A 15,894-nucleotide genomic window follows, 5' to 3' on the forward strand; every position below is an offset into this window, starting at 1 on the left:
TATTTTATTTTTCTAGCACATTGGACCATGAAACTATTGGGCTTTCAACAAATGACAAAATCTTTCATGTATAGATGCTAAAAAATTCATGTTTTATCTATTTAATAATGAGTGAAATAAGATGAACAAAAATACGTGGAGATGTTGGAACCTAAGAATTGGCAATTTAGAAAATTTAAGACATGCATTACTTATACTAGTTTACGTTGAAACATCTAAGCCTAAGAGGGGTCCTTAAATTTTGAAAACATTTTTTTCATGTTGTTGCACAAAAGCACGCATAACACTAAGAAGTTCTATATGGTCAAAATTTGACTCCTAAATTGCCTTGATGTTGCACAAAACATCAAGTTTGCATGGCTTCAAAAACTTCACCAGAGGTTATACCACCATCTTCAACCGATTATGTTTGAGTTTGACTTGAGCCCTTTAGCAACATAAGGATCAACAACTTGCATTGAGAGTTTTGAAACCTTGTGGAAGGAGACTGCTTTAAGTTGAGCAAATATACAATTAAGCATTGAGTTCATTGCCACATAATATGGATGTCCAAAGCCCTCTAATATGGTATCTACCATCAATTTACATATTACTGAAGTCTTTGAGATCCTATGAAATATAAAGCTCCATGCAAACTTGGCAATAAGAACAAGTTAATTAAAATTTATCCACTTCGACCTACACCACATAACCAAAAGAGGTGGCATTGTAGATAGGAATGGCCTATATACTAGTGGTTGGTGTAAAAATTCAAGTCAAAACTGGCATTTCATGCTTACAGATCAAAGCCCAGAAAATCCTTTGTCCAAGCAATAAAAAATTTGTGGACATAATAAGGGCCATAAGTAAGAACATCTATGATTGACTATTATAAAGTGATTAAGCTAAAGCTTTTGTTAAGTTCTAAAAAACACATTTCAACTTAAATCCCATGAGAGGACCACACAATATAGATCCAAATATTGAACATTTCCAAGTGATGTCCTCCTAACAAAGAACCCAATGAACATAAGCTATATCAATCATTCGTAGGCGAGGCCAACAAATCTAGCTTTCAAGCATCAATATACATTTATATTCACATTAAATATGGATAATCAAGCTTTACAATGCTTGCAAACTCAAGAAAAACTACGTGCTCCCCATATTAAATGGTCTAATTATTTGTGGACTTTCACATTTATAATAATGTACAAGGTAGGGAAGATAAATGTGGTTACCAATGCTCTGGTTCTCAAAGGATTTCATGTACAACTATGACTAATGAGGTGGTAGGTTTGAAGCATCTCAAGGATGTATTACACTAAAATCCAACCCTTCGAGCCACTAATAATCCTTGTAAACAATCAAATATAGACATTATGAGTTCCCATTTGGACTTCATGATGCATGATCAATTTTATTCTAGAGAAAAGAAATTGTGCTGTCCTCAAGCTACCATGAGGAAGACCATATTATGTGAAGCACATGCTAGTTAGCTATAAGAATAATATGGGAGAAATAAAATCCTGCAACAACTAGAAGAGTGTAAATATTTGTCTTTTAAGACTTGAGATATTGTGATCTAAGTGAACAGATGTTACATTTGAAAACTTGCCAAGCTTAGGCAACTAAAACTAGGCAAAATATTGATACTTAGTATCTTGGAAAATTTTAAAAAATAAGAAATGTATTAGCATGGATTTTATATTGAGTCATACATAGAAGTTTTGAATACCACAAAGATGCATCTTATAAGGAGAAATGAAATTTTGAGTCATGCTTGGTATAATTTATGGAAGAAGCCATGAGAATGACCACAGTGCAGTTGTGGATGTTATTCTCAAGTTTAAGAGCAATGAAAATTGATTCATTGAATGCTAGGAAAGTTGTTGCACTATTTCCTCATATACAAATGAAGATTGTGGCAATGGTTGTATGCATAATTTGCTTTAACAATTAAGTTAATTGCTTCAGTAAGTATGCCCCTTTGAAAATGGTGTATACCCACTCTTGTAAAGAGTTCACACATTAGAACTATTTTTTAAGGGATGAAGAATTTCTTTGAAACCATGAAAAAGGATATTTAGAAGTGACCAAATACTGAAACCTATGAAGAGAAGGCTCATAGGAGGATGCTAAAAAAGGCAGAACATAGTTGGTGATCTACTATAGTGTATGTGCAAAAGGATTGATTTGAAAAAGGCCAATGTAATAAATTACAATGAAGAATGCTTGTCAATACAAGATTCCACGAAAATCGATCAGTGATACTTATTTCCTTTGGATTTTCCAAAAGATCTTCTACATCTTAAAACTGTTGATATGTATGAATAGAAAGAGGACAAAAGCATGATACAATCATGCAGCAAGGCAGTTAATCCACCTTCGAGTTGGAACACCCAAATGTCCAAAAAATTTCAAAATAAAGAAAGTGAAAAAATACTAGAATATAAAAGAGTCTAAGTTTGGCTATCTTGGCATGGATTCTGATGGGGACAAAACCCAAGCACAGAATGGACACAACAGGAAAGGGAAAATTTTATTAACTGTGAAAATATGCTAGTACATTCAGTATAGAGAAAATAGACTTCAAAACATGCCCTAAGGGCTTACAATAGCATAAATATGGAGATAATTTCTTCTCCCAGTACCTCCTCTCAAACTCCAATCCGAATTGCCTTTTACAATTCTAGAAATGTTCTTAAATAGACCCTAGAGGGTTAAGGATTAGGAATACATTCTAGAAAGTGCTAGTTGGCATCTACCGACCAAATAGAAGGCTCTAGAAGTTGCATTAGAAGTCGGCACAAAATTAGAAGAATCCAGAAATGGTAACCGAACTTTCAGGAGGCATAACTTTTGAATCGTAGCTCCGATTGACGAACCGCTTACATTTTCGAAAAGCTCTAGAATCGCTCTATAGCCCTATGGAAAAAATCCACTCATCCCCCATTTTTTGGCCTTGTTTGAGGTCATTTAATGCCCCTAACCTGACTTTGAAGCATTCTTAGGAGGTCTCCAAAAATTAAAAAATTGCAATAACTTTCAGATCGTAGGGCCTTTCAACCTGATTCTTTTTCTGGAATGCTCTAAATTACAATTACAATCTTTTGATCAATTTACACCTTCTAGCTCACCAAAATGATGGCTCAATTACATACTCCTATTTTTTTGGCATTTACACGTATCCCAAGGTGTTCAAATACTCTATCCTAGAACACTAATAGTGGAACTGTGAGAGTTGGAACCTTTATTTGACCCAAATGGGTATCCAGAAATGAAAACACATGAAACAAAAACTAAGCCTAAGTACATTTTTTTGGTTGACACAAGATTTCCCTTATACCTCTAGATGCTCCTGCATCAGACACCTAGGGTAGATTGAAAAGTGACCCTGTCACTTTATGAATGGTAGAGGAAATCCCAAATGGGAAGCCTTAGCTGTTGACATCCAAGTTGAGTCCTCGATCAACCGTCCTTTCCACTTGACCAAATACTCTTCATATTGGCTATTTCTAGTACTCCTACCCATACGATGATCTAGAATGTCTTCTATCTCCTCCTTCTTAGAAGTAGGAATTAGACATGGCTCTAACATCGGCTCCTCATCTGCACCATCATCATGATACTCTGTTAAATCTGCAATGTTGAAAATAGGAGAAATGTGAATACCATCTGGCAACTCCACCTCATATGCATTTCTTGAGTCATGATTCTTCAAAATTTTGCAGGGGTCAAATTTCTTCATTTTCAGCTTGTTGTAAGTATTGGCTAGAAATCTTTCTTTTCGTAAATGTACCATGACTAGATCCCCTACTTGGAATTCCTTATGTCTTCTCCTTTTCCCCAACTTTAAACTCTTGATTCATCTTGGTAATGTGTGCTTGAACCTCCTCATGTAGTTGCTTGATATGTTCAACAAATTCTTCAGCTTCAACACTTGTCCTCTCCCCTTGCTCTATCTTCCTCAATTCTACTGCAATCCTTGGGCTACTTCCATATACAATTTGGAATGGTGATCTACCAGTACTCCTATTTACAAAGTTATTGTAAGAAAATTCCGCTTGTGGTAGAATCAAATCCCATCCCTTGGGCTTATCCCTAACTAAACATCTCAACAAATTGCCAAGACTTCTGTTTACCACTTCTGTTTGGCTGTCAGTCTACGGGTGATGTGTGGAATTGAATTTCAAGTCTGTTATCAAATTCTTCCACAATGTTCTCTAGAAATACCCTACAAATTTAGTATCTCTGTCAGAAACTATACTCCTTAGAAGACCATGTAGTCTTACCACCTCTATGAAAAACAAGTCTGCAATATGGACAACATCATGAGTTTTGTGGCATGGAATGAAATGTGCCATTTTGGAAAACCTATCATCCACCACAAATAATGAGTCATTACCCCTTTGTGTCCTTGGCAATCCAAGAACAAAATCCATACTTATGTCCTCCCATGGCTTTGATGGAGCAGGCAATGGCTGATATAGTCCAGTATTGTGACTAAATCCCTTGGCAAATTGATAAATTTGACAACTCTATACAAAATTCTTCACATCCTGTGAAATTTGAGGCCAAAAATAATGTTCTCTAAGAATGGCAATGGTTTTATCTTGACCAAAATGTCCTGCCATCCCTCCACTATGTTTCTCCTTAATAAGATTTTCCCTCATGGAACTCCTTGGAATGCATAATTGACTGCCCTTGAATAACATACCATCCTAAATCAGATAGTCTAACCACTTAGTTTTGTTTATAGCAACAAGCTCTTTACAAGCTTTCCATGCTTCAAAAAAATTAGGATCCTCAGGGTACAGATTCTTGAGTTCATCAAACCCAACCACTTCAACCTGCATTACTGTAAGCAACAACTGTCTCCTACTTAGTGCATCTGCAACCCTGTTCGATTTTCCACTTCCATGCTTCAACACAAATGTATAGCTCTGCAAGAACTCTACCCACTTCATATGCCTCTGATTCAATTTACCTTGGCTATTTAGGTACTATAATGCCTACTGATTAGTATATAAAAAAAATTCCTTTGGCAATAAATAATGTCTCCATTTCTTTAAGGCTTGAACTATTGCATAGAACTCTTGATTATAAACAGAATATTTCTTTTTCACATCATTCAATTTTTCACTAAAATATGCAATAGGCTTACCTTCTTGGCTTAATACAACCCCAATAGTGTTGCCACTAGCATCACAATCCACCTGGAACACCTTTCTAAAATCAAGAAGAGCCAACATAGGTTGTTCTGTCACCTTCTTCTTTAGCATTTCAAAACTTCTCGTAGCTGCTGCAGTCCATTTGAACTCTTTTCTATCCCCTCTTATTGTGTCAGTTAGGGGTGCACATATGCCACTGAGATTCTTAATGAACTTCCTATAAAAACTAACTAGACCATGAAATGATCTTACCTCAGTAGCAGACCTTTGAGTAGGCCATTCCAAGATGGCTTTTACCTTCTCTGGATCCATTTTGAGACCTTCAGGTGATATAACAAACCCCAAGTAGACTAATTCCTTTTTAGCAAAGGTACACTTCTTCAGATTAATTAATAATTTCTCTTCCCTCAACCTCTCAAGAACACTACGAATATGCAATAAATGTTCTTCCAAAGTCTTGCTGAAAATTAAAATATCATCCAAATAAAAAATAACAAATTTTCCAAAGAACTTTTTAAGTAACTCATTCATAAGCCGCATGAAGGTGCTTGGGGCGTTCGTCAATCTAAAGGGCATGACTAACCAGTCATAAAGACCCTCCTTGGTCTTGAAGGCTATTTTCCACTCATCTCCTTCTTGAATCCATATCTGGTGATAACCACTCTTGAGATCTATCCTTGTGAAGTACTGAGCTCCACTGAAGCAGTCCATAAGATCATCCATTCTTGGCAAAGGAAACTGATACTTGATGGTTATCCTATTTATAGCTAGAGAGTCTGTACACATCCTCCAATCTCCATCCTTCTTTAGTGCCAGTACTGCAGGTACCACACATGGACTCAAGCTCTCCCGAATCAAGCCCTTCCTCAATAGCTCCTGAACCTGTCTATTTAGCTCCTTACTTTTAGTAGGAGTCATCCTGTGAACAGCCTTGTTTGGAAAACTAGCTCCTGGAATTAAATCTATCTGGAGACTGATTTTCATTACTGGTGGCAATCCTTCTAGTAAATCTAAAACTTAAAGTGGTATTTCACTACTACTTTCTTTATCTTTCCTAGGAATCAAAGCATAGCACATACGCTGATGTTTCATGCCATCTAAAAACTTCCTTCCATCAATAAGACAAATCCTAGCACTACTACACACTTTTTGCCTTCCTTTTTCATGGGCTTCAATTTGTGGCAAACTTCATCCTTGGTTAGAGAATATGTGGTTGCATGACCATCATGTACTGCATGCCTATCAAACTCCCACGATCTTCCCAACAATAGATGGCAAACATCCATTGGAATAACATCACAGAGAACTTCATCATGGTAACTCCCAATTTTGAATTTCACTAAACATTGTTCACTTACTAGGACCTTATAATCATCTTTCACCCAAGCAATCCGATAGGGTTGGAGGTGTTTCTCCCTTTTGAGTTTTAGCTTAGAGACCATCTCTTCTGATACCAAATTATCAATACTACCACCATCAATGATCACATCACAACATTTATCCTCACACTTGCACCTAGTATAGAATAAACTCCTCCTTTGTCCTGCTTCAATCTCGCCACTTAGTAGGACCCTTTCATTTACTAAAGTCTCTCCTCTTTCTGCATCCTTTGAATGTGATGATTGTGCATCCTCATCCACATGAGTAACCCTAGCTTGAACCTCAGCTCTCCTATTTGTCCTTCTTTGTTGTTGAGGGCATTCAAAGGCACGATGACCTTCTTCATTGCAATGGAAATAGGTACCACTAAAGCCTCCTCTTCCTTGTCCATGTCCTCTACCTCTTCCTCTCTGATTTCCAAAGTCTTGATCACGGGAGCGATTGAAACCCTCGTTCCTCTAGTTCCTGGTAGTACCCACATCTTCATTTTTCTTTTGGGTTTCATTTTGACCTCCAGATGACCTACCACTACCCCTGCCTCCTTGACCATGCCCTCTTTGTCTCCCTTCAAACCTCTTATTTAGCTTCTCTTCAACTCGTAGGGCAAACTAGTATGCCTCTTCAATGCTGGTCATTCTTACCAGACTTAATTCCTCCTGGATGCTAGGTTGTAACCCACTAATATAATGACCAACCTTCTCCTTATTTGCTTCTACATGCCCTGTTCTAATTAGAAGTTGGTAAAACTCCTTTGTATATTCTTGGACTAATTTTCCTGCTTGCTTTAACCCATGCATCTTCTTAAACAAATCATAATCAACAGGAATAAATTGCTTCTTCAATTTGTCCACCATACAATCCCACCTTGTGATCTTCTCCTTTCCTCTTCTATTTCTTTCCAATTGAACCTCTTGCCACCAAATTTTGGCATGGCCTTTCAGTTTGGCCTTTGCAATCTTAACCCTATCTGGTTCCCTGATATCCTCATACTCAAAGTACTCTTCCAGTTCATTGATCCAATCAATCAACTCATTTGGTTTCAGATTTCTTGAAAATACACCCACACCAATTGCAGGTCTTTTCCCAAACTTAGTAATGGCCCTAAAAGGCCTTTCCTCTACCTGATTCAGAACTTCCTTGTCAAATTCCCCTTCTAGTCCAATTTCTTCTTCTTCATTGTCATCCTCAATTTCATCACCTACAGTAATATTTGTTCCTCTACGAAGCTCATCCTGCAATGCTTGTACCTACCTTTGGAGGGCTCTAATCTCCTCAGGATTAATAACTTCAGCCCTTCCACCATGCTCTCTTTGTGGAGGCATCTTCTTAACTCAAACCCACAACCATACAGTCCTAGTTCAAACTGCCTCACAGTCGGCGCTTTGTCTACACACTTAGGAAAATCAACTCTGATACCACTTGATGGGGACACAACCCAAGCACAGAATGGACACAATAGGAAAGAGAAAATTTTATTAACTGTGAAAATATGCTAGTACATTCAACACAGAGAAAATAGACTTCAAAACATGCCCTAAGGGCTTACAATAGCATATATCTGGAGATAATTTCTTCTCCCAATACCTCCTCTCAAACTCCACTTCGAACTGCCTTTTACAATGCCAAAAATGTTCTTAAATAGACCCCAGAGGGTTAAGGATTAGGAATACATTCTAGAAAGTGCTAGTTGGCATCCACCGACCAAATAGAAGGCTTAGAAGTCGCATTAGAAGTCAACACAAAATTAGAAGAATCTAGAAATGGTAATCGAACTTCCAGGTGGCATAACTTTTGAACCGTAGCTCCGATTGATGAACCATTTATATTTTCAGAAAGCTCTCGAAGCACTTTATAGCCCTATGGATAAAATTTGCTCATCCCCTATTTTTTGGCCCTATTAGAGGTCATTTAATGCCCCTAATCTGACTTTGAAGCATTGTAAGGAGGTCTCCAAAAATTGAAAAATTGCAATAACTTTCAGACCATGGGGCCTTTTGACCTGATTCTTTTTTTGGAATGCTCTAAATTACAATTACAATCTTTTGACCAATTTACACCTTCTAGCTCACCAAAATGATGGCTCAATTACATACTCCTATTTTTCCAACATTTACACGTATCCCAAGGTGTTCAAATACTCTATCCTAGAACACTGATAGTGGAACTGTGAGAGTTGGAACCTTTATTTGACCCAAATGGGTATCCAAAAATGAAAACACATGAAACAAAAACTAATTCTAAGTACATTTTTTTGGTTGACATAGGATTGCCCTTATACCTCTGGATGCTCCTACATCAGATTCAAGAAACAATAAGTAGTCAAGTTGGCACATCTTAAACAATTTTTTTTTAATCTTAAACCAAGCAGTTCAATACTTCAAGATTTTGAGGATTTGATATAGAAGCATTGATCTCCTTTGCATCACAATTAAGGTTGGCAGAAGTTATCCAATGCAAAGTTTTGAAGATCATAATATGGTGTTTCTAAAGGTGGATTTAGTTAGAAATTGGGTTCAAGTTGTAAAAACTACTTCTATATAATTGAGATTGGAATAACATTTTTATTTTGATAAGATCGCAACACAATTTTTATTTCATGGAGATTTTATAGCTGCTATCATAAAGCAGGTTCCACTTGTCTTGTATGCAAAAAATCTACAACCACACAAAGGATGCCTTTTTGTATCTTATAATAAGGGAAGAAAGTGGCGAATGTTAAGGCAGAATATTGAATTTAACTATATCAGAGTTTGATCCAGATCTACTTAGATTCTTGGGTGCTTTTGTAACTATTTTTATTATTTGTAAGGAATTGCGTGCATCAGTTCAATTCGATGAAAGTTTAGACAAGATTTCCTTGATAATTGGGATTTACATTTTATAAATTCATCTAAATATGAAGGATGATTTGAATCATCTTCTACCCAGGATGATGGGTTGGAAAGTTACAACTCTAAATTGTCAGAAATAATGACCATAGATGAGAGGATTGTGAAATTGAAACCAAATTGACTCTTAATTTTATTTACCTATAGACTTCAACAGATCATATCACCCACCAAAAAAAAACACTCATCGAAAGTGAGAAATAATTGAATCTTGAATTTCCTTACCTATAGACTTCAACACATCATAAGCCTCTGTAATAAGCTGCATGCCACCATACTCGATCCCATTGTGCACCATCTTGACAAAATTACTAGATCCACCCTTTCCAGTATAGGTGAAAAAAGGGCCACTATCCACTTGTGGAGTGATCTTAATGATTTTATGCTCAATATACTTGTAAGCCTCATATGACCCTCCAGGCATAAGAGAAGGACCATTCCTGGCACCCTCTTTACCCCCTAAAACCCCCATGCCCAAATATAGAACCCCCCTCTTCTTTGCCTCCTCTTTCCTTCTCTTCGTGTTTTCATACCATTCATTCCCACCTTCCACAATATAGTCCCCTTCTTCCATGTGGGCAGCCAGAGTCTCAATTGATTTGTCCACAGGGGGCTCTACTTTGATTAGAAGGATTATGACTTTGGGCTTCTAGATTGAGAGCACAAATTCCTTGGCATCATGGAAGCCTTTTACTGGTAGATTTCCTTCCAGCTTGGCTCTATCTGCCATCTCATCTACCTTTTCTGGGCTCTGATTGTAGACTGAGATGGGGAAGCCTTTTTCTGCAATGTTGAGAGCTAGATTCTACCCCATCATAGCCAATCTAGCCAATCCTATTCTTGACAATTCAGCCATCTCTTTTTCTTGTATTGACATAATCAAAATCAAGAGTAAGGTTAACATCCAAGGGAGGCTTAGAACTTTTAGCTTACAAAGGACATTTAAAACAAGCTTCCTTGGATTTTTGTGGCAATGTCATTGTATAGAGCTCTAAGTTTAACTATTTTAGCATCAACTATTGAACCAGACTATTTTGGTGTCATTTTCAAAAAGACTAAACCATCCAAGAGCAAGGTTTTCACAATAAAGGCAACATATGAAAATCTCATAGTGATCCAGATTGCAATTTAAACTAGGAAACTAGGCAAGGGATACAAACACTGTAGTTAGATCAGCTCTCTCAAGCTCTCAGAACATAATGTAGCTTTTTTATAAGAGCTAGTGTCTTGTTTAGTTAACCCCCAAGTTTTTTCCTTGTGTTTTAATTGGATGTGAATATTTGAATTCAACTTACACTTTTCCTACACCGTTTCACTACCATGCAAATGGAATGTTACTATAGTTACAGTAAAATATTATTATGTTTAACTACAACATCCTTCAACCATGCAGAAATATAAGCTTGTGCTTCCAATCATCAATAAAAGAAACAATCAAGTACCAATGCTTAACTAAGAAACACATTCTTTCACATAAAACAATGCAGCTAAGTTGATTTTACATCCTTAGTTATTAATTATTATATGAGAAATGGATTGCATGTCTATCCACATTGGAATAACATCAAATATATAAAAATAAATTCGTAAACTTTTAGGTATAATATATGAACCGAGTTACCTCAAGTTCATATTCATCATTAATTGATTCACTACTATTGTTAGATTCTACATCGTCTTCACGTATTCTCTTGCTTGGAAATGCATCCAAAATTTTTGTCCATACATAACCAATACACTTACTTGCCTACAACAATCATAACAACCAGAATTTAGACCAAGCTTTTGTTCCAATTCACCATACTAAATCAATGTGAACCTAAGAAATAGTTAAAGATGGTGTGAAAATAAATTCAACCATGTAAAGAACAGAAAAATTATTATGCAGCTAGTCTGTCAAACCAATTTAAGACATAAGAGTACAATGCACTTTGAAATCTTCAACAATTAGGATTTGAGATATGCCAACCCATATGAATTTTATATAGGAGAAATTTGTAAAGGCCACAATCACTACAATGTAAACAAGCCTGAAATAATCTTTCAAACTTTCCAGCACCAAGCAAGCACAAAAATATAAGAATGTATGTATTAAGTAACAAGAATGAACCTAGTCTAAATTTGACCATAATTAATGAAAAGAACTTGCCATATAAAAAATATGCAAAGGTTAAAAAATCAATGTCATCACATAAACAAAATAGTCTATAAAGAAAACACACCTCTATTGTTTTTCATAGATTTTGGATCCTTCTTTTCTTTGGCAATTCCCACAACATCAAAATAGAGATCATTCATAAATCATCGAGAAGGCTTCCTTGTTTGATTTAGTTAGCATTTGGAAATTGAAAATGTGAATAATATTACAAAACCTTCAAGATTTCTATGCACCCAAAAAGAACACTCACATTTGAAAACTCAAAGTTCGATGTACCACATATCTCGATCAGTTTCATCCTATCAACTTTTAACTACATCCAAATAAATAAGTTAGGTTTTTGCACAACAAGTTCCAGAACTTAGGGTGGGTATATGGATAAACAAGAAACCAAAGTTTAGAGAATACTAACTTGAGGCCATTACTATAGCATTGTCATATGTGTGATGATAAAAACCAACACAAGAGTAAGGGTTTGAATTTTGTTTAAGTTGTTCACCCAAAAGAAAAAGAAAAAAGAGAAAAAAACTACTCCTAGGTTATATCCTTCATTCATATTGACTACAAAATCAAAGGATTATTATTGGCCTAATAACAAGCTTGAAATATGCAAGTACAAACAAACCTTATTTCTTCTTGCACATAGGTAAAAAGCTACTACAGTGAACACTGGATGACCAAAATCAACACTTGATCTCTGGGACTCTGGTAGAGCAGCTATAAATCTTTCTTTGTATCTGTATAAGGTTAATATTAGAATTTCATATTCGATCATGATTTTGGGCTAACAAGACTCGGGGATCATATGCTAACCCCACACTTATTAGAGAATTCAAGGTCAAAGTATAAGAGCATAGGATTTCATTTGGTATGCCCTTAGGCCTTACTCTGATGAAATCATTATACACACCCTAATAATTTCCCCAAGCACAGAGCATACTATAAGCCTTTGAGCCATAAATTTTAAAAGATTGGAAATCCAAGAAAAAAAACCATTTGGATCCTGAAATCTGAACTAAGGAAACTTGGATTCTCAAGTTCTATAGAGCACTATATAAATATTTGACCAGTAAGTTGCAAAAGGTATGAAGTTTACGTAAACATACCATTTGAGAGCTGAAAATTGAGTCTTGGAAAATGGAACTTACAAAGACAAGACTCTTTGGGTAGACCCAATCAATCTAAGATATCCAAACTAGATTCTAAGTTCTCGGATGTCCAGCTTTGGCCTGCAAGGAAAATTAAAAGTGCAGACTAGTCATCATTTTTGAATATAATCCATTAATGTCAAAAGAGCAAATAGACAAAGAATTGCAACCGATTCGATTTAGATAATTAACCTACTTGACTCCAAGTGCATTATATATTGCATTCAAGGATCTGGTATATGCCTTCTCAGACATGCCACTTAGCCTAATGGCCTTCTGTCTATCAAAGGGAACTTGTAATTTGTACAAACAATGCATTCAATCATTGCAAATTAAATGTCATTGTTGCAATTTTTCTACTAAAATCATAAAGAATTAGAACTGGAAATCCATGAAGGGTAAGCAATGGGAATCATCTAATGTTCAAGGAATAAATTCTCCTCTTGTTAAATTATTTCTTCCTGGGAAACATAGATCTAGTCTTGAGGAATGTAGTTTAATGGCAAGGATAGATGACATTAATAAGATTTGACCCAGTGTTATATTATCTCACTGCCAACATGTGGCATGATCTTTGTTGTAAGGATTATGCTATATATTTGAGAAATGACCCGATCCTTTTCAATGTAAAATCAGATGAACCCACAACATCAATAAAATCTTGTTTTTGATGGAATGCACCTATCCATTTAGTATGGTCTAGAGTCCTATTGAAGATGGGACATCAAAGGTTATAAAACAAAATTTCTAAATTCTAGTAATGAATTTAATAACCAGGCTGTAGCTGCATTTTATAATGAGATTCACCCATAGCAGAATTCTAAAGTTTACAGTGCAATTACTGATAATAAATATGTTTTTCAGTCCAAAATATAAAATTTATTCCCACCAACATGTGCAACATAATTTTATTATAATTCTTACTTGATTTCAAAATTAATTTCAAATAGGATGTATGAAATACCAAGAATCCATCTTCATGTGTTGTACATTAAAGAAGAAGATTGTAACAGGTATCAAAGTAATGTCAAAATACTTGATATAAACTTGGATTTCCTCAGCATCCACATCCACTAAAGCTATTGATGCAAACTTTGACACTTCACGTACACATTTTGCAAGCTATAGACACAGTGAGCTTGTATATAAAATAATAAAATTAATGTCAACAAGTCCATAATCCATCAAAAACTCCTTATACTTAAAAAATAGGGTAGGCATTAGAGAGGAAACAGTACAATTTATCCCTAATGTGCTTGTCAACTTCCTGTTTCCTTGTGAGAGTTTGTAGTAAGTAGCTCATCTCTTTAGAAAAAGGAATTCAACTTCACCCTTTTTCTACAAACAAACACTGGCTATTACCACAATGCAAGCAATAAGGGACACCTCAAGCTACTATATAACATGTAAAGTAGAGAATGGATTTAATAATAAACATCTATCCTAGAGAGATTTAGAATAAGGTCATATGGTCTGGAGTCCTGTTGAAGATGGGACATCAAAGGTTATAAAACAAAATTTCTAAATTCTAGTAATGAATTTAATAACTAGGATGTAGTTGCATTTTATAATGAGATTCGCCCATAGCAGAATTCTAAAGTTTACAGTGCAATTATTGATAATAAATATGTTTTTCAGTCCAAAATATAAAATTTATTCCCACCAACATGTGCAACATAATTTTATTATAATTCTTACTTGATTTCAAAATTGATTTCAAATAGGATCTATGAAATACCAAGAATCCATCTTCATGTGTTGTGCATTAAAGAAGAAGATTGTAACAGGTATCAAAGTAATGTCAAAATACTTGATATAAACTTGGATTTCCTCAGCATCCACATCCACTAAAGCTATTGATGCAAACTTTGACACTTCACGTGCACATTTTGCAAGCTATAGACACAGTGAGCTTGTATAGAAAATAATATAATTAATGTCAACAAGTCCATAATCCATCAAAAACTCCTTATAATTAAAAAATGGTGTAGGCATTAGAGAGGAAACATTCCAATGTATCCCTAATGTGCTTGTCAACTTCCTATTTCCTCATGAGAGTTTGTAGTAAGTAGCTCATCTCTTTAGAAAAAGGAATTCAACTTCACCCTTTTTCTACAAACAAACACTAGCTATTACCACAATGCAAGCAATAAGGGATGCCTCAAGATGCTATATAACATGTAAAGTAGAGAATGGATTTAATAATAAACATCTATCCTAGAGAGATTTAGAATAAGGTCATAGGAGGAATGTAAAGCAACTCATTATGCCAGATCGAGCCCAACATTTAGTAGCATAACTTTTGAAAGATATAGATGTCACTTTTTTGGGAATCAACTGCATGTTTATTGAATGAAATCAATCTATATGATGCATCTTTTCACATGGAATGATTCACAAGAGACCATCTCTTGTGAGGTTGAATGTTCTACTTGTCATTGACTGCATCAGGATATGATCATATCAGTGATGTAGTGGAATTAAAATGGAAAAAAATAAACACCACATAGTGTCAATCAACACCATAAGGTAAACCAAGTCTTCTCGAGAGTCCAACCATCCAAAAAGTATTTTTTCTAGAGCATGCTAAACAATGGAATTCCCTTATGATCATTCCTACTAATCTTGGTGCCCAATTTGTTTACAGATATGAATGCTCACCACAATATGATAATGACAATGCTATTTGGTGGGTAGTTCGTCCAAGGCCATTAATACCTTCTTATAACCATTTATTAAATCCCAACATTCTAAGACTCACATAATCTGCTCTAAACTTTGTTAGTGTAGAGTTGGGTCGGCTCTACCAAGACCCAAATTCAGCCGAGTCAGCCAAGCTCAAAAAACTTGTAGAGTTGGAACTGAGAAGCTTCACATTTAGATTGTGTGTTCAAACTTGTATGTGATGAACCCATAAAATTCATACCACCTGGCCTTGATGGCAATGCTGGCAAGCACCTGGCCTAGATGGCAGTGTTGGTTGCCAATTATGAAGTTTCATCTCCTTCTAGAAAAAGTAGGAAAATATTAGATTGTACCAGCCATGTGGTCTTATCTAGTGTAGGAAGTAAAGAAACAAATTTTAGTCTTGAATCTTCTAGTATGAACCACTAACTTCTTGAAGAAGCCCAGTTTTTTCTTATAGTGACAAATGTCTCCAAGAAGGA

The 15,894-nt window shown here is 35.6% G+C and overlaps 1 pseudogene; it reads right to left on the bottom strand.

The window, feature by feature from the left end:
- Positions 1 to 9,605: 9,605 nt before the first annotated feature.
- On the bottom strand, positions 9,606 to 13,045 carry LOC149534660 (origin of replication complex subunit 6-like; annotated as a pseudogene).
- Between the last annotated feature and the right edge of the window lie 2,849 nt (positions 13,046 to 15,894).

Source organism: Cupressus sempervirens, chromosome 10 (assembly GCF_028749045.1).
Source record: "Cupressus sempervirens isolate cs-2001-9-10 chromosome 10, ASM2874904v1, whole genome shotgun sequence".
Taxonomy (NCBI): Eukaryota; Viridiplantae; Streptophyta; class Pinopsida; order Cupressales; family Cupressaceae; genus Cupressus; species Cupressus sempervirens.